Source organism: Leopardus geoffroyi, chromosome A1, assembly GCF_018350155.1.
Source record: "Leopardus geoffroyi isolate Oge1 chromosome A1, O.geoffroyi_Oge1_pat1.0, whole genome shotgun sequence".
Classification (NCBI taxonomy): domain Eukaryota; kingdom Metazoa; phylum Chordata; class Mammalia; order Carnivora; family Felidae; genus Leopardus; species Leopardus geoffroyi.
The window spans coordinates 104,508,678-104,533,141 of record NC_059326.1 but is presented as its reverse complement, the minus strand read 5'-3'; the positions used below and the strand labels follow the sequence as shown (position 1 = coordinate 104,533,141).

At 43.8% G+C, this 24,464-nt stretch overlaps 1 long non-coding RNA gene across 2 annotated transcripts in view; it reads right to left on the bottom strand.

Annotated features, from left to right (window-relative positions):
- Window positions 1-1,677: 1,677 nt before the first annotated feature.
- Window positions 1,678-24,464, bottom strand: part of LOC123603060 — a 59,760-nt gene continuing 36,973 nt past the window's right edge. For both annotated transcript variants that reach the window (XR_006714718.1, XR_006714715.1), the window contains exons 2-3: window positions 6,299-6,426; window positions 1,678-2,297 (exon numbers count right to left, since the gene is read on the bottom strand). This is a non-coding gene — a long non-coding RNA (uncharacterized LOC123603060). The remainder of the gene's footprint in view (window positions 2,298-6,298; window positions 6,427-24,464) is intronic.

Here is a 24,464-nt window from a genome sequence, read left to right as displayed (position 1 = left end):
GGGACACAGGCCCTAGTGGAGAGAAGCTAAAGATATTGCCGGATATCTGGAGGATACAGAAGGAGTGAGCAATTGGTCATAATGGAAATGCCTTTACTTGGGTCAATGGAGCTTCAGACGAAAGGCCTCCAGGGACGGGACTCTCCAAAGAATCAAAGCTGTCAGGCCCACAGACCACAAACCCATGAGAGAGTTTGAGTCACGTGAGACCTTTTCTGCTCCCCACCTCTCCTTCACCTGTCCTTCTTCTGTTACTATATTCTGGCCCTAGAAGGGCAGAAACACATTCTAGCTCCTGTTCTCCACCTCTGCCCAGTCTCTGCCCCCCTCCTCCCCACCAACCAGTAGTGTAACTGGGGGAGGGAGAAGATTGGACCTCAAGTGAAGGTTGGAGTGTTGATATTTTATAGGCTGGACTTTCTGAGTATCGATTATGTTCGACAACCTAAAAATTTTATGCACTGTTTGGGGGGTGGGGGGGGAATAAATTGGCTCTATGATTACCCCCCACAAGTTTTGCTTGTTCACCACATCAATTACACACACTTTCCTCCCACTTAGCCATTTGTATCCAGTGACTTATTCGGGATCTGCGGGGCTTCTGGAGAGGGGTAAAACCTAGAAACCAGTGGGATTCAGACACACACAGCCAAGTTTGATGGGCTGAGGTGGATAAAAGATGGCAAGAGGGGGTACTTAGGTTGCTATCCAGATATCACTTGAGGTCACCTTCTTCCTGAGAATTACATAAAATTGGCTGACACTCTCCCCATCTCGTGGTTAATGGAAACCCAGTCTCTTCCGAAATATCTCCGTGAGTCTCCAAAGGCTCCCCTTCTGATTTTTCCCTTCCTCAGTGAAGTTCTCAGTCTCTCCAGGCTGCTCTATTCGCTCTGCATTCTAGTTCTCCGATCTGGAGCAAACTCTTTCTCTTGATTTCCCAGAAACACCACGGGACACAGGCTTTACCTCAGGCCATTACCTAGCAGCACCGAGCAAGCAGTAAAACAAAACACAAACACAGAACAACCTTAATCTTGTCTTTGAACATCATCTGGCCACTGGTGATGGTCTAACAGGTTGTGGTCTCGCAGTGCACTCTGGGTTAATGCCTGATTTCTCCTGGTTCCTTCTTCTCCTTTCTCAGCTCTCCCACCCCCTCCCCCCACAAAACCCGTATTTATTTTTTATGCTGATTGGCTTAGCTATCTCTTTGTTTCAATGCCTCCTCCCAAATCATGCCCTGGGGGCCTCATCTTTGCTAAATGAAAGGCTATTTACTCCAGAGAGAAATGATGCTACTTCCTTACAGGCTGAAGCTGCCACAGTCACTTGTGGTTTTATACAGTAATTGCTTTATCTGTGCTGTAAGACCCAGCAACCGGGCTGGAATTTGGAGGGGTGAAGTGATTATGGTTATACATGATGGCAGATTCCAGAACTTATTGCCACCTGAGATTTGTCCTGAGGAGAAAAGCGTTCTGGGTGTTAATTGAAAATATATTAAGGGGCGCTTGGGTGACTCAGTCGGTTAAGCATCTGACTTTGCTTAGGTTGTGATCTCATGATTCATTAGTTCAAGCCCCACCCCCCCCCCCCCCCACACCCTGCCCCGTCAGGCTCTGTGCTGACAGCCCAGAGCCTGGAGCCTGTTTAGGATTTTGTGTCTCCGTCTCTCTCTGTCCCTGCCCCGCTCACACTCTGTCTCTCTCAAAAATAAACATTTAAAAAAATAATTTTTAAGAAAATATATTAAAATGCTGGTGAAATCACTATAGATCCTTTGTCACTTTTTCTTGTTCCCCACCCATGCATCTCACTCCACCTCCTCCGCCCTCTACACACACACACACACACACACACACACACACACACAGGAAAGAGTTCTCTTCTTCTGGTGCCCATCAGCTGTGGCAGCCATCAGGTTCCCTGACCTTGAGGCGCAGTAACGATACTCCTGATTTATCCAACTCAGGGCAGTGGGTTTCAGCTTTACCAGCACCTATGCATATTATATCATTGAGCCTGGCCACTGCAGAGTCCGGGCACTGCCCTCTGCAGCTGTAAGCACTCCATCAGCAATCACGGCATTGCACGGCCAATCCCAGCAGAGCGCAAAAAAATACAAAAGAAAGATCCTCTTGCACTCACAGAAACCACAATGAGGAGGATGTCAGGCCTTGCGGGAAGCAGTTCTGCACCATTTTGAAAATGACATTCCTTGGGGGGCTCTCTCCATCTTCACTAGCAGCAGCCGTGCCAACAAGAACGGAGTGGCAGGGCTGGGATCAGCAACTCTGGAAAGGATGGGACATAAAGCTCCAAGTCGAGGCTCCGCAAAAAGTGCTGAGGAAGAATTGTGGACGGACGTGATCACCCCGTGGAGGCGGGGCGGGGGGTGAGGGGCACAGTCTATAAAGGTAGGGCTTCCTTGAGTCAATAAGAAGCCAGTCAAATGGGGGTCTGCTCACTGCTATTGACATTTGGGGCTTAATCTGATGTGACTGCATTTGCAATCGGTGTCTGCTAAGCCCCGAGACACCGGATTACATGCCATAAACGGCTTTTGTCTATGAGTCTATGAAATTCACAGAGATACCAGGCTGTGCTATGGTAGAATTATTCTGTGACTGTGACTCATTCTCCTGACCATGTTTCCCAGAATGCCACTAGAGAGATTTCCACACAAAATATTAGAATAGGAAATAATACCCAAACACCACCTATGAACATTATGTCAAGTGCTTTACCTACCTTATCTCTGTCTCTCTCTTTCTCTCAAAAATAAACATTAAAAAAACAAAATTAGGGGCACCTTGGTGGCTCAGCTGGTTGAGAGTCCAACTTCAGCTGGGGTCATGATCTCACAGTTCGTGAGTTCGAGCCCCGTATCTGGCTCTGTGCTGACAGGTTGGAGCCTGGAGCCTGCTTCAGATTCTGTCTCGCTCTCTCGCTGTTCCTTCCCTTCTCACGATCTCTCTCTCTCTCTCTCTCTCTCAAGAATAAATAAACATTTAAAAATTAAAAAAAAAAATTTAAATTCCTACCATGGCCTGGAGAGGTGTTATTATCCCTCATTTTAGAGATTCAAAAAGAGCCTCAGCAATTTAAAATTTTTTTTTTTCAACGTTTTATTTTTATTTTTGGGACAGAGAGAGACAGAGCATGAACGGGGGAGGGGCAGAGAGAGAGGGAGACACAGAATCAGAAACAGGCTCCAGGCTCTGAGCCATCCGCCCAGAGCCCGACGCGGGGCTCGAACTCACGGACCGCGAGATCGTGACCTGGCTGAAGTCGGACGCTTAACCGACTGCGCCACCCAGGCGCTCCAAGCCTCAGCGATTTTAAATAACTGAAGGTCAGACAAGTGATGAACTTTGAAACTCCTTAGTCAAACACACGGAAATAAACACAAAACTAGGGCAAGCAGAAGATTCTGGAACATACTTCTTTATGTTTAGTCCAGGCTCCCTCGAAGCAAAGTAGGAGACAAGGACTCATGTGCAAAGGTTCTGGCAAGAAAGGTCTCTAAGAGAACACTGATAGGGGGTGAGGGAAGCCGGACTGGCTAGCAGCAAGTCAGGCAAAGGTGCGATCTCAGGTAAAGACCCAGAGACAGCTGACTTCACCTGATGCCACCAGGGAGCTCCAGGGTGTAAGCTACACCTCACAGTCATCCAGGCTGACCAGAGGCACTCCCATACCTGTTGGTCAAGGCCATCCCCTGAGGAGAAAAAAAAAAAAAAAAAGAAAGCCACAGGCCTGGCCACTGAAAGCAAATCACACCAAACCCACCAGCATGCACAAACAGTAAAAAGGAATCTGAGGAATCTGGCCAGAGCCCAGACATTGTCTGGTAATGCATTCAGCAGCACAGCTGGCTCTCAACCACCCGCACATCCTTGAAAGTCATCCCCGGTGAGAGAGAGTGTTTCCACCATTTGGGCTTCAGACAGACGGTGAGTACCCATAAGGAGTAAAAAGACTTAGGTCAGCCTTTTTGTTTATTGAAACTGGTCCGTGATTTGGGAGCCCAGCATTTTCAGGTTCCATAAGGGTAATGAGTGTGTGGTCAAGGAGGCAGGTTGATATGGCCAAAGGATCCGTGGCCTTGCCCAAAGATGAGGTATGCTTCTCCACACATGTCCCACTGCCCGGCTCGGTGACCCTGGGCAAATCACTTCACTATGTGAGTCTCAGTTCCCCCAGAGGGAAAGGGAAAGAAAATATGCACCCCAGAATTTGCCGGAATAACCAAATGAGATGATAACCTATAAAAGTGTTTTGTAAACGGTCATGATATTAATATTAGTTATTAGTAGCAGTGGGTTGTAGTTCGGTTAAACAAACATATTTCCATTCAAATGGGCTGCACATAGGTAGATATGACCATGATTAGGTATAAATTCCAGAGAAATGGAGTTTTATCTCATTCCCAAAGCAGTCTGGCTCTGCCTACTCCCTAATGTCTCTATCTAAGCCATCATCCAGCTGGAGATTAGATGGATTTGGAAAGAGAGCTGCCTTGAGCTTCAGGAAGTCCCCCAGCTCCAACCACACAAACCAGTCAGTCTCTCAGGTTTGGACCTCACTGCCTGCTCATCCCCAGAGGGGTGCACACCTCTCATACCTTCACACATACCATGGCTCTGGCTCTCCCTGCTTTCATGTTTCAAGGCAACTTGAACTCTAGAGCACCCCCAAAGAGAATATGACATGATCAACACACTGACAGGAAGGTGCAAGGGACATAATGGAATCAACATTCCCCCATTGGGCACAGCCTTCACCCAAAGGAACAGCTCTCAAATGTCGATAAAGAGCTGCTTTCAGGGTGTGCGATAGATATTTCAGCACCCAGGGCAAGAGTCTGAAAATCACACCAGACACATGATTTGGTCACATAAAGCTAACGTTGTTTATAAGAAGAATGTTTCCCCTGAGAATGATTTCCAAGTGCAGGGCACAAGGGACCTCAATTATTATAGAACGTTTCCTTCTCAACTATCTTTATGGGCAACTGAATAAGAATAGACTTTGGGATGAGAACAACTGACTTTAGCATTTACCAGCCATGTGACTTTCAGCATTATCTGAGCCTCAGCTTTCCCATCTGTGAAATGCGATTCAGAGTACCCTCCTCAGGAAGTCACTTTAAGAAATAAAGAGCATGGGGCACCTGGGTGGCTCAGTCGGTTAAATGTCTGACTTCGGGTCAGGTCATGATCTCACAGCTCGTGAGTCCTAGACCCACGTCGGGCTCTGTGCTGACAGCTCAGAGCCTGAAGCCTGCTTCGGAAATTTACGTCTCCATCTCTCTCTGCCCCTCCTCCTCTCTCACTCTGTCCCTCTGTCTCTGTCTCAAAAATAAACATTAAAAAAAAATTTTTTTTGAAGAAATAAAGTGCAGGCGAGCTGCTTAGCATAGTTCCTGTAACAGTAGCGTACATTCAAAAATGTTACCAACAAAATCCACAGTAATACATAAAGGGCCTAGACCGGTGGTTATGACAAAATAAAACATTTATTAGTATTATTGTTACTGTAATTATCATGCTCCTCAGAGAGCACGTCAGTGGTTTGCACTTGGTGGGCATGTGCTAAATGCCGGTCAAAGAAATGACTACACAAATGACTGCAGTCAGCAAACTTAACTCACAGAGGAAAGAGAACCCTTTTGAATTCAATGCGTGAAGAATCTCTTACCTCCTAACTATCTTAGAAAGAGCCCTGTCCCCCAGCCCAGGTTTCATGTGCTATGCTGTCATCACGGCAGCTCTTCCCTTGTGGGCCCAGGAGGAGAGCAGTGGGCAGCACAGGCAGCCTTCCCAGATGACGGCACGGATGTGAGGCCATCAGGCAGCAGGCCTGTGAGTCATCAACCCTTTCTGTCTGGAATTGGAGCAAATGCTGTGACTACGGGGCTGTGCTAATTTACTTGGCCCCGAAGCCAGACCTGCAACACCACAGGTGTTTGTGTTTGTTCCTGAGGTAGCATCTACTTTGACTTTGCACGGAATATGGAGACATTAGGCATCCCAGCACTTGACGTCAAAGAAGAAAAGGGCAGAAACACAGAACAGCACCAGCAGAGCAACAGATATCCTCACTCTGTCTTTACAGCTATCCCCGCCACTGGCAGAAAACCCTTCCCTCATAGACTATGAAGGGCAAGGACAAGGTGGATTCACCTACTCTGCAGCCTATCCCAGAGGAGGTGCTGTCTCCTTGAGCCAGGACCGAGAAAAGCCAGCGGGAAAAATACAGAACGGGAATACCTTGGGAAGAGGTGGCTTACTGTTCCATAAACAGGGTGAGTTGGCTGCATCGTCTTAGCCACACGAGAAGGAACCAGCTTGCCTGAAGTCCGATTTCAAACAGGTATCACCGGAGCATGGCTGAGGAATCCTGGGAAATGACAGCCTCCTGAGTGAGGAAGAGAAGGGAGATAATATTCACTGAAGAGCTGCATGACAGTGACAGTGGTCATTTAGTTAGGACATAGACAGGGACTCCATGCAAAAATTATCTCCTTTAGTTGCGTGATAACCCTCTCACAGACGCTGTGTTAGTTTTTTTCTAGGGCTGCCATAACAAAACAGCACAGCCTGGGCAGCCTCAACAACAGAATATATCTGCTCTCAGGTTTGAAGGCTCCAAATCCAACATCAGAGTGCCAGGGGGCTGGTTTCCTCTGAGGGCCATAACGGAAAGGGCTTTTCTAGGCCGTTCTCCTTGACTTGCAAGTGTTCACTCTTTGGGTGCCTCTTCACACAGTCCTCCCCTGTGCATCCCTAAGGGTCACTTCTGTGGGTCCAATTTCCTATTTTTTTTAAGGACATCAGTCAGACTGGATGAGGGGCCACCCTGATAGTCTCATCCTAACTTAAACACCTCTTTAGAGGCCCTGTCTCCAAACACAGTCACATTCTGAGACACTGGAGGTGAGTACCTCAATGTATGAATTTGCAGGGGCTGGGGGAGGTGGGATACACAATTCAGCCCCTAACAAGTACTGTGATTCCTATCTCACTGGTGAGGATTTTTTTTATTTTTTAAAAAAAAATTTTTTTAACGTTTATTTTTGAGACAGAGAGAGACAGAGCATGAACGGGGGAGGGTCAGAGAGAGAGGGAGACACAGAATCCGAAACAGATTCCAGGCTCTGAGCCATCAGCACAGAGCCCGACATGGGGCTTGAACTCATGGGCCGCGAGATCATGACCCGAGCCGAAGTCGGCCACTTAACCGACTGAACCATCCAGGCGCCCCTTACTGGTGAGGATTTTAAAGTCTGTTGTGTAACATAGCCAGTAAATGGAGGAGGCAGGATTTGAATTGGGGTGTGTGTGACATCAAAGTCTGTAATCTTCACCCTATGACACTGCCTCTGAAAGCTGATGAGTAGCGCCTAGATGAAGCTAAGAGTGACATCAGCTTCAGTATTTACAGGCTACGGATACGTCTAGAAGGTATGATAGGCGATGTACTGAGAAGCCCGCTTTGAAAGGCGTAATATGTACAAATCCTGCGGTTGTGGATTAATTTACATTTTGTTCCTTTGTTACTATAGAAAATTTCTCCAAGCGACAGAAAAATCTGTAATCCACCCCTGCACAGGCACATACCTGCCCTGGCTAATTAGGTAAGACACTGTTCCAAGCTATGCTCCTAATTAACAGGGTGCACTGCTTATGCCAAAACACAGGCCCAGTGTCTCCTGCAGTTTGTAACCCATCTGGTCTCCAGGCCCACACTGCCAGTGTCCGCTGTGGCTGCTGTCCGAACGTCACCCTCTTCCCGCGTAGGGTGGGAGGATGGGTTCATGGAGGGTAAGGAGTCAACAGCACTCAGCCAATCTTCTGGACTCTGTTGGCATGCAGAGCCAGTTTCCTCTGGTGACTAATTACACTTGCTTTTTGCAGGAGGATTAATTCCCTTTTCTGGAGAGTTTTTCAATTTCTGCTATTAAAAAGCAAATCTCAACAATTCCCCTAGCTCAGAAGGAATGGAGTCCAGTTCAGGGTGGGTCATCACTATCGCTAAAATCCACGGCTTGAAAGAGAGGATGCTTGCACGTAACAGGAAAGGTGTGTGTGTGTGTGTGTGTGTGTGTGTGTGTGTGTGTGTGTGTGTGTGCGCGTGTGTGTGTAGATGCATGTAATATGCACAAATACGAACATGAACCTAAAGTTTGTAATAATTACGATTTTTCTCCCTAAGGTGACTATATGTCCCTTTTTTCATGGTTGCCACCTATTTCAAAAAACCTACTAAAATAACTGTACAAGCAAATCAGATACTGCACGTTTTAGATAATAACACATTCAAAAGAAAGGAGCAGATAATTGGAGACATATTCACAATTAGACATAACTCTCTTCAAACAAAGAACGACCCCCCAGTTAATTAATGTTTGTCAAGCACTTTAGAATCATACAATTCAACAACCTAGACATTCCTACCTAAAGGTAGGGACACAAAAGGAGGGGAAAGCAGTGTAGACTGGCTCTGGGTCTGTCTTGCTCAGTTATTCATCAGATTTACCAGAGATGGGGGCTAAAAACCACACACACACAAAGTAGCTGGAACTAAATTTCCTTAAGAGCTATTGCTCTGTCTCTCCCTCTCATTTTTCTTTATGAGTGAATGGGGAATAATTCTCCTGCAAATCATTTCACAGGAGCAAGAACATCAATTCTTAATTATTAATATCACAATTTGTTATTTATTAAGCATCAACAGTGCATTAGATGTTGTACAAAACACAGATAGCTCAGGGTCTTAAATCAAGCCGATTCACTCAGAAATGTGGGTCTTTACCCTTCTTTTTTTTTTGGTTGGGATTTGGGCACTGAGCTGGATAATGAGATGCCGCCTGCCTTGGAGGAAAGTGTCTCTCTAGCACTTAGGTTTTATCTCTCACCAAATAAGAGCACAGCATTTGCCTGAGAATCAAAGATTCCAAACTAGGGAATGGACCTTAAAGGACATCACATCCAGCGGCCTCTGAGCTTGCTGACCACGGGTCCACCTTAGTTTAAACATGCACCCTGTTATTCTTACAGATTCACTTATATGTTATATACATACACTATTACATCAATACATTATGATCATTACAGAAACCTACAAAATAAGAAAATGTTTAAAAGATAAGATGTAGATAAAATGTTTGAAAATAACTTTTTTATTGTTTTTATTAATAGGAATAAAGAATTCTGCTCTCACTAAACAGATGCCACAGCTGATAACAGTTCTTTACTGAATAATATAATTGAATAGGAGTCATTATTTTTTCTTTGTTTCATACTTTGTGATACAGGGATTTGGTGTGGTGTAACTTTTCTGACTGCCGCTGCTTGGAAAGATGCTTCTCAAAAATACATCCATCCAAATGGGGCAGGCGGGGGGGGGGGGGATGATGCATTGCTGGTTGTGCTTAGTAAATCACGGAAACTTTTTCTTTTTAAAGTAATCTCTACACCCAACGTGGGGCTCGAACTCACAACCCCAAGATCAAGAGTGGCATACTCTACTGACTGAGCCAGCCAGGAGCTCCCCTCATGAAACTTATTTTTTAAACCATCCACCAATTATGTGAAAGCGTTTGTAGAAATCTGCTAGTCAATTTCAGGTTTTTTCCTGCTCTGTCATTTGTTCTTGTCAACAAATTGGAATTTACTATATTTTTATATATTTAATAAACGAGTTCAAAATACACAGAATCCTTCGTTTTTAAATCAGTTTTGAAATTCTATTCCTATGTTTCCTAAGTTTGAGATGTTATGCCTTTTTAAAGTTTACAAGCTTCTACAGCTTTGGCAACAAAAATAACATTAATGATGCAAACGTTTCCAGCCATTATTTTTAGAATGCATTCTCCATAGCATAAGTTCCTTTGAAAAAGTAACTGATTTCATATTTTCAGAGGAGTCAGTTATATTAGTTGACTGATTAAAAGCTTTCACTTAAACCCCACTCTTTCACTGACTGAGTGATCTTAAGGAAGTCACTTCACCTTTCTGTGCCTCAGTTTCCTCATCTGTCAAGTATAGTTAGTTCCTACCATCAAAGACTGCATGAAGAGTCATTAACTTAACCCATATAAAACAGAACAATGCCTGGTTCATACTAAACTTTATATAAGTGAAACATACTAAGTGCATTTAGTTTTTTTAATAGGCTCCATGCCCAACGTGGGTCTCGAACCCATGACCCTGAGATCAAGAGTCGCATGCTCTACTGACTGAGTCAGACAGGCACCCCGAGTATGTTTAGTTTCTCACAAATTTCTGCCAAGAGCCCTACTACCAACAGCTACTTGTCATCACAGGAGGTGAGTATAATTGGACACATGTCTTTTTGTAAAAGAAAAATGTACAACTTTGACTATGCTTTAATTATTTTGACCTAAGAATGCCCACAAACTTCTCTGTGACACAAAAAAGTTGTCATCGTTATTCCCCATTTCATTCAAAATATTATAAAGCTTCTGCTATTTGCAATTCTATTATTTAAGATAACACGGTCCATACATTTCTCTAACTGGGCACAATCAACTACAATGTATGGAAACATGCCAGTGCGGATGAACGAAGGAAGACATGGCCGCGAGCTTCAGTGTTGAAGGACTCCTGCTCACTGCAGTATCAGATGGGACACCTCAGATGCGACAGAGATTGTGTGCTTCCCTAGACACTAAATATTAGTAAGCTTTCTTCTTTTGCTCCTGCTTTTTTTTTTCCTTTTAGATAAAATGTAAATGTGAAGGAAATGTCCTCCTTCTTCTGCCCTCCACTGTGGAGTCCAGGGATCTGGTCCAGTGGTTTCCCGACAGAGATTCTCCAGATTGCACCCAGAGCTGCTGAATCAGAGTCTCCGGTTAGGCCTGTTTCTCGTCCAGCTCCCAGCCTGCATTAGTCTGACAACCAGATGACTATCTGATCTCCCCACAAGGGAGGCTCCCTTACCAGAGCCCTGATAGATGGTCATCTTCTTGAACCTTTCTAATGACAAAGAGCTTATTCCTCCCAGGGCAGCCCACCTCAGTTTTAGAGTTCTGTGATGGTCAGAAAATGTCTTCTCCTACGTCCCTGTCATTCTACCTTGTGTGATTATTTTGCTCTCTGGTGTCACACAGAAAATGATACACAGTGTCTCCTCTCCCATTCCGCCCACCCCACCCCTGCTCCTCCATAGACCCTTCAATCGATCCCCATTTGACTTGTTCTCTGGGATATCCTGCCATCCCACTTCCCCTCCCTGGCTGCTCTCCTACTTGGAAATGTTGCTTAATATCCCCTATGTCATCAGACCAGGTCAGGATGCTGTGGGTGGGTGACCTCCTCAGATTGCTGCTGCAGTGGCATCATTAAGGCCAAAGGGATTCATCATTGCCAGCTCAGGCTCACATGTTCTCACCATTTGGGTGCTTCATGTAGATGTAGTACATACATTCCTTGATAATAAAAATACCTTTCATAATTGAGTGGAAGCATATTCCAACCTTCATCAAGACATTCCTTGTGTCTTCACGTATAAAATATACTGGTCTACAGGGCAAAGCCCTGAAGATTTGATATTGTCTACTTTGTGTCTCTCTTTAGTCTTGTTTCATGCTGTAAGAAATATGGGATGGAGACAAACAGTGAACTAGAGTCAGGGCAGCTGGTACCACCTAGGCCCAGTTCTACTACATCAGTTTTAGCAGGACACTTACCCTTTCTACATCTTTCTACGCTCATCAGTGGCATGAGAATATGAATGCCTGCCCATCCAACCTGAGAAAGTTTTAGCAAGAATTAAATGAGTTCAAATTGTAAAAGCCTTTTAAGTAGTTTAAAAGATAATAATAATAATAATATAATATTATTATTATGCAACCTGTAGGCACTTAATAAATATTAATGGAGAAATGAAACAGACAGATAAATGGTAGAGAGCAGGCTGAATGATGGAAAGAAGGGAGGATCAGAGAAAAGATAAGAGATAACAACAATTCAAGCTCTTGGCACCTTAAGCCAGTGTCTGTCACCGATGGTAACACAGAAAGAATCACGATGCTTTAAGTCCAGGGGAGTGTTTAATAAATGCAGGGCTTAGTTTCTGGTGAGGGATCATCTCACCCAGAATTTCTGTAGCTCCATGCAGTTAATGAGGCATCTAACAGCACCTGTTCAGATTTTACCCAGGAAGAAATGTAATGGGTAGGACACAGGAGGTAAGACACAAGGCTCACATTCATCAATGCACATTGCTGGTTTTCCAGGGACAGCAAAATATTTAACAGCTGAGCAGCAAATCCCATTTGACTGTTTAAGTAAAAGGTAATGATTAATATCAAGCTAAAAGTGTGTGCCTTTCTACATTTTTATTAAATAAAATACACTAATGGCATATGTATGAAATAAAACCGCATTTTCAACAAGGTTTTCATTCTCCTGTGAACTAAGCATCACAGGATACTTGGTTCTATGCGTTTAGTCATCCATCCATTTATTCGAACAAACATCTCTTAAGTGAATATTATGTGCCAGGCTTTATCCCACCCAGAGCAGGACTAAAAGATGAATAACCTCAGAGTCTGAGGACTAGGGCAGAGCGGGAAGGAGAAAGAGACACACATGCGCGTGCTCATGAGCGCGTGCGCGCGCACGCACACACACACACACACACACACACACACACACACACACACACACAGAACAATGTAAATGCAATACGATGTGATAAAACACAGACTGAGTCAGCATGCAGCAGGCTCACAGGTAATCTTTAAGCAGCGAATGAGTCAGGAGTCAGCTACAGATCAGAGAAACTACACTATCTTGTTTAAGGAGCAAGAGATTTAACACAGGGAACTAGGTGCTAACAAAATCATGGAAAGGTCAGGAGGAGCACTGGGTCCATGCTGAGCCTGTACAGCAGTCCTAGGAGGATACTGCAGAACTGCACCCCAGGGGGAGCTGCCCTCTTGGCCACCTTCAGGAAACAGGAATCCAAAGACCCCAATGCAATGCTGGCTCCAGAAATGCACCTCATGAGCAGCTCTCCAGAGATGACAATTGTTCATTCCTGCTAAATCCTTACTGGGAGATAGATAGAAAGATAGGCAGGTAGGTAGGTAGGTAGGTAGGTAGATAGACAGAAAGATAGACGATTGATAGATAGATGATAGATAATTAATAGATAGATCGATAAAGGTCTAACAGACCACCATAGCTCTTGCCATTTAACTCAGTTCTGAACTTAAGTCTTACATAAATCCACCTGATTAGCAGAGCCTGAAATCATATCTGGACCCCTAACTGCAAGGGAGTCTCTCTGTAGCTTTAGCAGTCCAGGAGCACTGAGAGAAGGTATGAACAGGTGTGAGTGTGCCCAACTAGCACACCCAGCCCAGCGGAGAATGTAAACATGGATAGATCACAGGGTGGAGAAGGGGAAGGGCTGCAGCTAGGAGGCTCAGCATGTGCGTGAACCTAACCAGCATTGGAAGTATGTCCCGGACGAGCTATGAATAGGACCAAGGACAGCATTTTAAATGTCACCACCTTTTGGGTTGTCATCGTTACTGACATGTTGACAGTAAAGTCAAATCCACACGAGTGCAGTGTTCTGGTGGAGCAAATAGGAACTTGGAGTCAAGACACAGCAATGTTCTTCCTAGCTCTGCCACTTACAGTGTTCCTGGGATGTCACTTAACACCTCTGGCTTCATTTTTGCCATCTGCAAAATAGGGATAATTACCATGATCCTTTACTAGTAAGTCAGGAATTAATAAGAAACACAAACATCAAAACTCATCATCTTGGTGGGAGTCGTTTTACACACACTAATTGGATATTTATTTAATGGGGGGGGAGGGGAAGCTTCCCAGCATTTGCAGAAACTTTCCTAATAATACAGTATTACAATTTTGTTCGGATACTGTTAGAATAATGGACGTCCAATCAATATTTGTTGATACAAAATAAAAACGTAAGCATCAAGGAATTCAGTTTTCCTTGGAAACGCAGAGCTCTTCCCAGCTTTCCTCTCGTGGCTGGTCGTAGAAACCTGCCCCAGCGCTGTGCACGTTGACTGGCAAGGTAAATAAATGAGGGAGCCAGAGCTTTGCATTGTTTACCGAGCCTTGCACTCGGCCAAGGTGACTGCCTGGCAAGCGGAGTAGTCTTCCGTTACACAGTTTTCATGAATATGTAATTCATCTGGTCGCAATAGATGTATTTCATGCCATTTGGAAAGCCACATGTTCTTTCCTTGCAATAATGGCCTCCTCTACCCCTGTGCAGAGACGAGGAGGTTCAGCAGCTGTTGAAGGTCAAGCTACCACTGAGTTACCGAGTTACAGCACACAGACGGTGGAGACCATGTGGCATGTAAATCACCTGCAGAGCACGGGTGACGTCAGATGGCAGGGAACTTTAAACACCTCTCTCTCCCTCTCTCTCTCTCTCTTTGTGTCCCCCTGCCCTTCCCCCAGACCAAGAGGAAAGGGGAATCCAAGCAAGCTATAAGAGATGATATACAATCAGATAAGCTTTTAAAACAGGTGACGAGCAGAGAAAATACAGCGAAACATGAACTGACGATACGATTTCATTGGATTTTCTGTCTCACCATCTGCATCTATGTGACAGTCAGTGAGGAAGAGAAAGAAGACCAGTGTGAAACCAGGAAGCCACAAATAACCCCAGAATTAGACCCTGGTAGGTAAAAGCTGGGAAGAGATGTCTTCAAAGCGACCATCTACCTCTCCACTGTGGAAGGAAAGAGTAATTCTGAGTTGTGAGCTTTCCCTAGAGGAATGGAGCTAGTAACATAAGTCACTGCTGTGTCTCTGTTTCTTCATTTTCACACACACACACACACACACACACACACTGAAGAAGAAAGAGAAATTTCACAAAGATGTCCTATGCCTTAACCAATTAACAATTACAAAATAAGAAATATGACAATCCTATAATTGAATTGTCACCAGCAGTACAAGAGGGCAATGCCAAAGTTTTCTTGTCCTTATAATGAGATTTTCCTTATATTAAATGTCTTTTATTCCATCTAGCTTATGCCAATTACTCCTGTCTTGTCTCTCTAACTAATGAGAATAACTGATCCCCACATACTTCCTATCTGCCAAAGTCTTATTATCCTTTAGTCTTCCTTTTCCCCAGAAAGTAGCTAACACTCTCGATTTTATAAAGAATCCCTTAAAATTTATTACCATTTCAAGAAGTTTCTTTGGAATTTTGGCCAACTTAACTTACTGCTGTTAACAGAATGAGTGTTTAAGTGTTAAGAATGCTTTACACCTGCAGAGTAACTAGCACAAATGGGTGGTTTATATGGCTAGGTTAAGCTGAGATTTCTTTTTTTTTGTCCCCCCCTCTGCTTTAATGTTTTTAATGTGTGGCAGCCATCGAGAGTTTGTATAGAGCTATGAGAAGACAGTCATGGCCTTAAGGGGTGGTCCAAATGTGGGTATCACAGAAGAATGGCACCTGTGACATCAGCTGAAAAACTGTGTTTAAAGGGTTGTTATAAGGACTTAATAAGGGCAGAGCAGAAATTGTGGGTATAGAAACCCACACAGGGATTATGGGAACAAAGACAATAGAGAGCTAGGGAGCCCAGCAACATGGCAGGAGGCCTCGGGTTGAACCTCACAGGCCATTCTGCCAGCATTCTCTGGTCGTCTCAGGACTCCTGGCCCTGCCATGTGTGCCTTCTCTGGGGCAGACACCCTTCCTCAGCAGGCAGGAGTCATGCAGATATGGCTTGGTTCAACGGGATACCAGGTGGTCCTCCAAGGCTCAGGAGCATGACTGTCAAGTTTACCAAGGGGGCCCGTCTGCCCTTATCAGCTAGAGAACACAATTTCTCTGGCTTACTGTGGGGGGGATGGGGGGGTCAGCCAACTCCTTCAGGGCTAAAGAAGAACATTCTCCAGCTTCTCCAACCAACAACCCAGGCAGGATTCTCAAAGCGGGAGAAGACCCTGAAGATTTCTTGCCTAAATGTCCAAACACAACATCGTATTGTATTCATAGTCTCTGGGTAATTGCTCTGCTTTTTGCTTCATTTTGCCTGAGCAGTCTCAGTGCCCGTGAAGTGCCTGCAGTACGGGTGGAAGCTTCCACAGAGGCAGTACATACCGGCCACAGACGATACCTTTGCCAGCTGAAATTGTTCCCATTCTCTCCAAGCTGCGTACAGAAGACAAAACACAAAAACACCTGCCCTATTAATTATTCTAACCATTTGCCAGTTACTTAGGTTTTCAGGAAATTGTTATGTGTTTTAAAAGCACATTCGGGGGCGCCTGGGTGGGGCAGTCGGTTAGGCGTCCGACTTCAGCCAGGTCACGATCTCGCGGTCCGTGAGCTCGAGCCCCGTGTCGGGCTCTGGGCTGATGGCTCAGAGCCTGGAGCCTGTTTCCGATTCTGTGTCTCCCTCTCTCTCTGCCCCTCCCCCGTTCGTGCTCTGTCTCTCTCTGTCCCAAAAATAAATAAACGTTGAAAAAAAAAATTAAAAAAATAAATAAATAAAAGCACATTTGTGTTAAACACCCATGTAAATGGAGCGCAGAAATGAACCGAAAAGGTGCCGCGTAGGATCCTTGTTCATGGAGGCAATAGTTCTTCCCCAATGTCAACGATTTCACCCAACGGACGTTAAACTATTACCAAATCGTCTTCCCTCCCAGGCCTCAAAGACAGACGTAATTTCATACAGCTCTCAGACTTGATGGCTAATTGCAATAGTGCTGAACACAACATCTGGACTCACTACAGGAAATCACTCCCTTCGTTTTGAGAGCCGGGCGCAAACTTGAGGCAGCGGCACGTAAGAGCTTCTGCTAGTAAAGAAACGCATCACAAGGGTTTTCTAAGAAGAAAAGCAGGAGACTGACAAGAAGCGAAAACTGAACTTCAGAGAACATCCTCCTGCCATCAAAGTGGTCATCTATTTGGAATGCGTAGATTTACAAGATGGTAGGGCAAGAGATACAGAACACAGGATTTTTCACTCTTTTTTAAAAGTAAATCGCAAACACTTGGAGAGCCTGGGTGGCTCAGTCGGTTGAGCGTCTGATTTTGGCTCAGGTCATGATCTCACGGTTCCTGAGTTTGAGCCCTGCATCGGGCTCTCTGCTGTCATCACAGCTGTGTGCATGCATGCACACACTCTCTCTCTCTCAAAAATAAATAAACATTTAAAAAAAAAACACACACTCTTATGATTGGCCAAAGTCATGCACGGTACCCTAAAAAGGATGATAGAAACATTGCAGGGTAGATTTTTAATAATAATTGTATTTGCAACCTTGGTCCTATCCCAACAAGTTGGAAAGAAGGTTGACCCAAGTCCCCAGGCTAGAGACTGTGGAAATCCAATATATCTCTAAATATCTGGGTTAGAGGGTTTTACAGTCACAGAATTACTCTTTTCAGCCTCTACCAAACTGATGTTCACTCTGAGACTTCCTGTGATCACACTTTTTATGTTAGTAGCCCTAACATAGAACCCGAATCCTTCTCAGAGACTCCACTTGTCACTTGTCCCCTCACCTTTACCACCTCTGCCAACAAGTTTTTGCTAGCAGAAACTTCACTGAAAAGGCGGGAGCCACCACATGGCTGTGATGGGGGACACGTTTTGCAGGCTGTCACATCTTACACTCAAGAAAAGCACTTGAGAACCGCTTAGCTATCAGCAATTTCTTAGTGGGTGTAGCCAACCTCACCATTTAAGCTCCCACGGTTTTGCTGATTCTTCTCACTACTCTCCCTTCACACCTGTTATGGGTTGAATTATATCCCTCAAAAAGATATATTTGAGCCCAAACCCCCACCATCTGCGGACGTGACCATCTTTAGAAATAGAGTCTTGGGGAGCCTGGGTAGCTCAGTTGGTTAGGCGTCTGACTCTTGGTTTCGACCCAGGTCATGATCTCATGATTCTTGAGTTCGAGCCCTGAGTCAGGCTCTGCGCTGCCAGTGCACAACCTGCTTGGGATTCTCTCTCATTCTCTCTCTCTCTCTCTCTCTGTCTCTCAAAATAAATAAAAAAGAAAGAAAGAAAGAAATAGAGTCTATGCAGACGTAATCAAGTTAAGATGGCGTCATTAAGGGTGGGACTGATCCAATTTGACTAGGGTCCTTGTAAGTAAAGAAGGGGCACAAAGACACACAGGGAGAATGCCTTAAGACCACAGGGTAGAGATTCGAGGGAGGCAGTCTGCAGCCACAAGCCAAGGAACACCACAGATCTCCAGCCACTGCCAGAAACTAGGAAGAGGCACAGGCAGATTCTACCCAGAGCTCCATGAGAGAACATGGCCCTGCTGACACCCATTTCACATGTCTCACCTCCAATACTGCGACAGAATAAATGTCTGTTATTTTAAGCGCCCCTCCCCCCCCCCCCCCCCCCCCCCAGTTTGTGGTATTTTGTTACCTCAGCCCTAGGAAAATAATACAACACCTTCCCCCCACTCTTCTCTCTCTTTCCCTCCCACATTCTCGGCAGGGATACTTAGCATCTCTTTTATTATCTTGACACCTACCCAACTTTGACCCGTGGGCAGCTAATGAATGTATTTTCTTATTCAAGGACAGCTCCCTCCCAAAGGTGCCAGCGGTCATGAAAATATTGTTTTCTCCTCTAGCTATAATGTATTTAGATTATAAAAACAATCCAAGTGCCCCCATTAGATTTAGGGGTCAAAACAAACTAGCTGCTGCAGACCCTTTTGCTTCGTAATCATTGACAGCTTTCTGGTATGAGTAGGGACGAAGACCTGCATGCTTGTCAGAGCTTACAAAGCTGGTGTGAACAGGCATCTCCTTCCCTCTGCCTCATCCCGGACTGCTCTCCCACTTCCGCTCTTCACGTTGATCATATTGGCCTATTTCAGTTCCTTATTTTCCACACAGCATGGACTCTACTGCTCTTGCTGCCTGGAACTCCTTTCTCCAGACCCCTGTCCCAGCCCTTCTTTGAGCAAATGCCTAGTTACTCTCTGATCGCAGCTCAACTGTAATTTCCCGTGAGAGGCCTCTCCTGCTGCCCTGGGACTGAGTCACATTCCCCAATTACAGAACTTTATGGCACCCACTGCTTTTCCTTAGTAATGTTTACTAGTTTTTAATTACAATAGAAACTCTTTTGATTGAGCTAGGGGCGGGGGGTGAGGGGAGAGGGTTGAATTTACTGACGTTTTCAAATCCATCTGTAAAACGTATTGACTGATGGCCCAAAGCATGATAGATGCTTGTGGCTTCTGTAGCCTAATACCCCCATCCCTTCTATCCCCGCCAACTGAGAGTGGTTGTTTTTGTTCCCTAACCTGTTTACGGCAGTTGTACTTGGTGACTATAATTATGTAGTTTAATTAAATATCACATCAACTAATCAAATATGAACATAAAAAGAGAGTTGCCATTTCTATGAAAACTAAGTTACGGGGTGCCTGCGTGGCTCAGTCGGTTAAGCATCCAACTTTGGCTCACGTCATGATCTCAGAGTTTATGGATTCAAGCCCCACATCAGACTCTACACTGACAGCTCTGAGCCTGAAGCCTGCTTCAGATTCTGTGTCTCCCTCTCTCTCTCTCTCCCCCCCTTCTGCTTGTGCTCTCTCTCAAAAATAAATAAATAAACTTAAAAAAAATGTTAAATGCTTTGAAAAGACTTGAAAAAGCTGGGAGGAAATTGCTCTTAGATTAGTGATAGGTAAGACAAGTGTAAAGGACCAGAGGAAAAAAAATAATAAAAATCTAAATGAACTCAAATTATTTTGCAAGTGTCTTTAAGTTCTCCCTCTATATTAAAGTATCTGAAACTGAAAATTGTAGATGATATGCATTTGAGTAGGCTGCATGCAAGAAGGGTGACCCTATCAAATTTGGCAAATAAATGTTCATTTATGTATTTTAAGTAAAAAATAAAAGTTTTACATACACACACACACACACAAACATATACACATATATACACACATACATTTACAATGTGTATACACACATATATGTATACACACATATATAAATGTATATATGTATATATATATATATTTACATATGAATGTATACATATACTCATGTGTATGTGTATATAAATACACATCTGACCCTTCTTGAACAGCATGGGTTTGAACTGGGTGGGTCCACTTATACACAGATTTTTTTTCAACACAGTGAAGTACTGTAAATGTATTCTCTCTTCCTTGTGATTTCCTTTTTTTTTTATGTTCATTTATTTTTGAGAGAGATAAAGTACAAGCGGGTGAGGGGCAAGAGGATCTCAAGCAGGCTCCACGCTGACAACAGAGAGCCCAATGTGGGGCTCCAACTCACTGACCGGGAGATCATGACTTGAGCCAAAATTGTACCGTTAACCAAATGAGCCACCCAGGTGCCCACCCCTTGTGATTTTCTTAATAACATTTTCTTTCCTCTAGATTGCTTCGTTGTAAGAATACAGTATATAATACATATAACATACAAAGTATGTGTCCATCCATTTTTATGTTATCAACAAGGCTTCCAATCAACAGTAGGCCATAAATTAGTTAAGATTGGGGGGAGTCAAAAAGTTATACATGGATTTATGAGGTGTGGGTGCCCCTGGCCCCCTTGTTATCCAAGGGTTAAATGTATATGTACGTACACACACACACACACACACACACACACACACATACACATATTTAATGATTTCCCACTTTAACTGCATTTTCCAATTACCTAATCATCTACTAGTCTTGTTCTTACCAGAGCAGAGGCCTCTTACAGTATGTATTTACTGTTGTGATCATGTGATTCATATTCATCTCCCCCCCTTGATGGTGAGTTCCATTACAACAAGAAGCGTGTTAGATTCAACCCCAGAGTTGAACTCCTACTGCCACAAAGTATATACTCAGTAAGCACTATTCTGAATAAATAAGTGAAAGATAATTTTGCTTAATTTTGTCTTGTGCAGATGTAACAGATAATATAGCAAAATATTCAAGCATAGTATTGAAAGATGCCCGAAGCAGTGAAAAAAAAAAAAATTACCCCTCAGAATTCCTCAGAGCGGTAAGTGTTAACTTTAATTCTGTGCAAGACTGTCCAGAGTGTTGGGGCATATCTGAGGACAGCAGTGTCTTTTCTTTCTGATGGGTAAAGTGACTGCCCTGTTTTATCTGAACAGGACTCCATGGATGGGTATGAACCTGAACCAGAGAACAAAGGAAACACATTTTCCTCTTTTCTCATCTCTTTATGTTGTGAGAAATCTATCGTCCTCCATGATAGGAGGCTTAGTGAAAATAACAGATGGGTTTAATCCATAAAAATGAAAAAAACTTTTCCCATTTCAACTCCATTTCCTGCTTTTCTAGGTAAAACAAAACTTTCCCTGAGGAAATGATGTAAATAAACTCACATGTTCTTAAAAGATCCCACATAGCACAAAATATTGCTATGAACTACACCATGTTTTTTTTCATTTATGTTTAAAAAGTAATATGAATGTGGTAGTAGAAAAAAACGATAGAACTTATGCAGTGCTTTCCAATCCCTGTTTCATTGTGACTTCCCTCCCTAAGCTTCAATTTCCTTGTCTGTCAAATGAGGTCGGTAAAAATATACATACCCTACCTAGTTTACAAAATTATTGTAAAGGATTAATTTTCATAACGTACATGAAGACTTTTCAAATACTATAAAAGGTGAAAAAAATAAGAAATAAAAATAAAAAAATAAAAAAAAATAAAAAAATAAAAGTTTAAGGGGCGCCTGGGTGGCGCAGTCGGTTAAGCGTCCGACTTCAGCCAGGTCACGATCTCGCGGTCCGTGAGTTCGAGCCCCGCGTAGGCTCTGGGCTGATGGCTCAGAGCCTGGAGCCTGTTTCCGATTCTGTGTCTCCCTCTCTCTCTGCCCCTCCCCCGTTCATGCTCTGTCTCTCTCTGTCCCAAAAATAAAAAAATAAACGTTAAAAAAAAAAAAAAAAGAAATACTATAAAAGGTGATACAAATGCATAGTGTCATCGCTACTCCATGGTCTCCGTGCCACATTTCCTCAACAGCTTCTGTCCCTGCCCTTCTTCACACAATTCACTTCCTTTAACACAGACACAAGCAGTCTTCTGTTATTGCACTTGACTGTACGACGGAGGCTACTGATTTTGGAGAAGATAATCATGGTCCTGCTCCAAAAAACCTTCTGGGGAAATCCATGGGATACTCAATCCACATCTCTGCCCAGAATCTTTTCTAGACAGACTTAACATTTACTTATTTTTGAGACAGAGAGAGACAGAGCATGAACGGGGGAAGGGCGGAGAGAGAGGGAGACACAGAATCCGAAGCAGGCTCCAGCCTCCGGATTCCGGGCTGTCAGCACAGAGCCTGATGCGGGGCTCGAACTCACGAACCACGAGATCATGACCTGAGCCCAAGTCGGACACTTAATCGACTGAGCCACCCAGGCGCCCCTTTTCTAGACAGATTTAGAGAGGAGGCATAAGTCAAGGACTCTGTTAAAAAGCACAGTCTCATTGCCAGTATGAGTTCAAACTTTAACAGCTTTGGTATCCATCTGTAAAATGTCACTTGTGTTAGTTCCATCCTAGCAGCTCAAACATAGAAAATCACAAATCCACCTCCCTCAATAAAATATAAAAGTCTAGAGTGTCTGCATAATATATGTGCACTCAGGCTATACTAATTTATCCCACAATTACTTTTATTTTTTAGCATTTTTATTTGGCTCTTATACTACATAATTAATGATGTTTACATGAAAGGTTCTCTAATGTAAACAGCATAAGTGGATTACTGAGCAAGCCTTAAAACAAACATTTTTCTCCTTTTAAAATTTTCTTCACTCTCCTCTGGCACAAGAGCAGAGTTTTTTTTAAATGTCAAGGGGGATATAGAAATCAGGCTTCTGAGGTCCATTCCCTCCTAGTAAGACAGGCTTATAATTCTGTTTCCTGTAATGGTTGGCCTGGGGGGGTTCAACAGTGACCCTGCTGACCCAACACATCCAGGCTCAGAAGCCTGTCTTTTCTTTGGGAGGTTGCCACTGTTTTTCTCCATGACCTTAAACATAACACAATATCTGGCCCTTCCAGATCATTTCCTGCAGAGTTTGCAGTGCTGGGGATGAGACACTCGTGAGATAAATAAATAAGCTCACTGTAAAGACCCGAGAAAGGCCACGGGAGAAAACCTACCAGGTTTCTAAATCCTTCCACCATCACGATTATGTCAACATCACCCAACTGTGGCTATTACTGGGGACTGTCCCTAGTAGTCAAAGTTCAGATCGCATGTTTTTTGAGTAGCAGTATGGAGACAAATTACTGTAAAATAGAGTTGGCATGATAGTCACTACCTGTCAGGACACATATTATTGTTTTAAGGAATTCTCAAGGGAAAGCAGTGACATCAAAAGCCTTTCCTTTACTCCTGTTCTCCCAAAGGCAAAGCCAAGGAGCTGGGAGTGAAGATACCTCCCTTCACAACACACACCCAGGCCTCAGGAGGCCTTGGGGGAAGCCTGGTTCCAGGTCACCTCTGGAAGAAGAAAGGGTGATGTGTCCTTTAAGACACCCTTCAAGCTATCTCAGGAGGTACAGACCAGACTATACCAGCAGGCTTTCTCCAGAGCAGCCTTTAGTCTCAGGAGTGAACGTAGAGCTGGAAGAGCCTTGAGATCCACCAGAAGAACTCAGCCCATGTGAGAGATCCTGACACCAGTCCTATCAAGATTCCCAGGGTATAGTTTGGAACTGAAGCCCAGACCTGGATAGAGGACAAGAGATAGGTCAGGTGCCCCCGACAAGCATATTTGGAGCGAACATAACTGTATAAGACCTATTGTTAGACTAAGACCTTCAAATTCTCTAAACGCTTACTTGTACATCACTTCAGATATGTTAAAATGTGTACACATCCCACATTTAATTATTTTGCTATGAAGAATTTTATAATTTTGCTTTTGAAATTATTTGGCTAAAGTAATTAATTTAAAATATGCTGTGATTTCAGGGTGCCTGGGTGGCTCAGTCAGTTAAGCGTCTGACTTCAGCTCAGGTCATGATCTCACGGTTCGTGAGTTTGAGCCCTGTGTCGGGCTCTGGGCTGACAGCTCAGAGCCTGGAGCCTGTTTCAGATTCTGTGTCTCCCTCTCTCACTCTGCCCCTCCCCTGCTCATGTGCTCTCTCTCTCTCTCTCTCTCTCTCAAAAATAAAAATTTAAAAAAATTGTTTTACATAAAAAAAATACACTGTGATTTCCCAACACTCATCATGTATATCCAGGAATTTTCAGTTAAGAGCATCTCATCTACAAACTATTTTCCAATGTAGTGAAATTGTTATGAACAACAAATCCAGCAATTAATGAGGCTGACACAGTATTATATTTTGTGACCATTTAATAAATGTTGTTTCATTTTG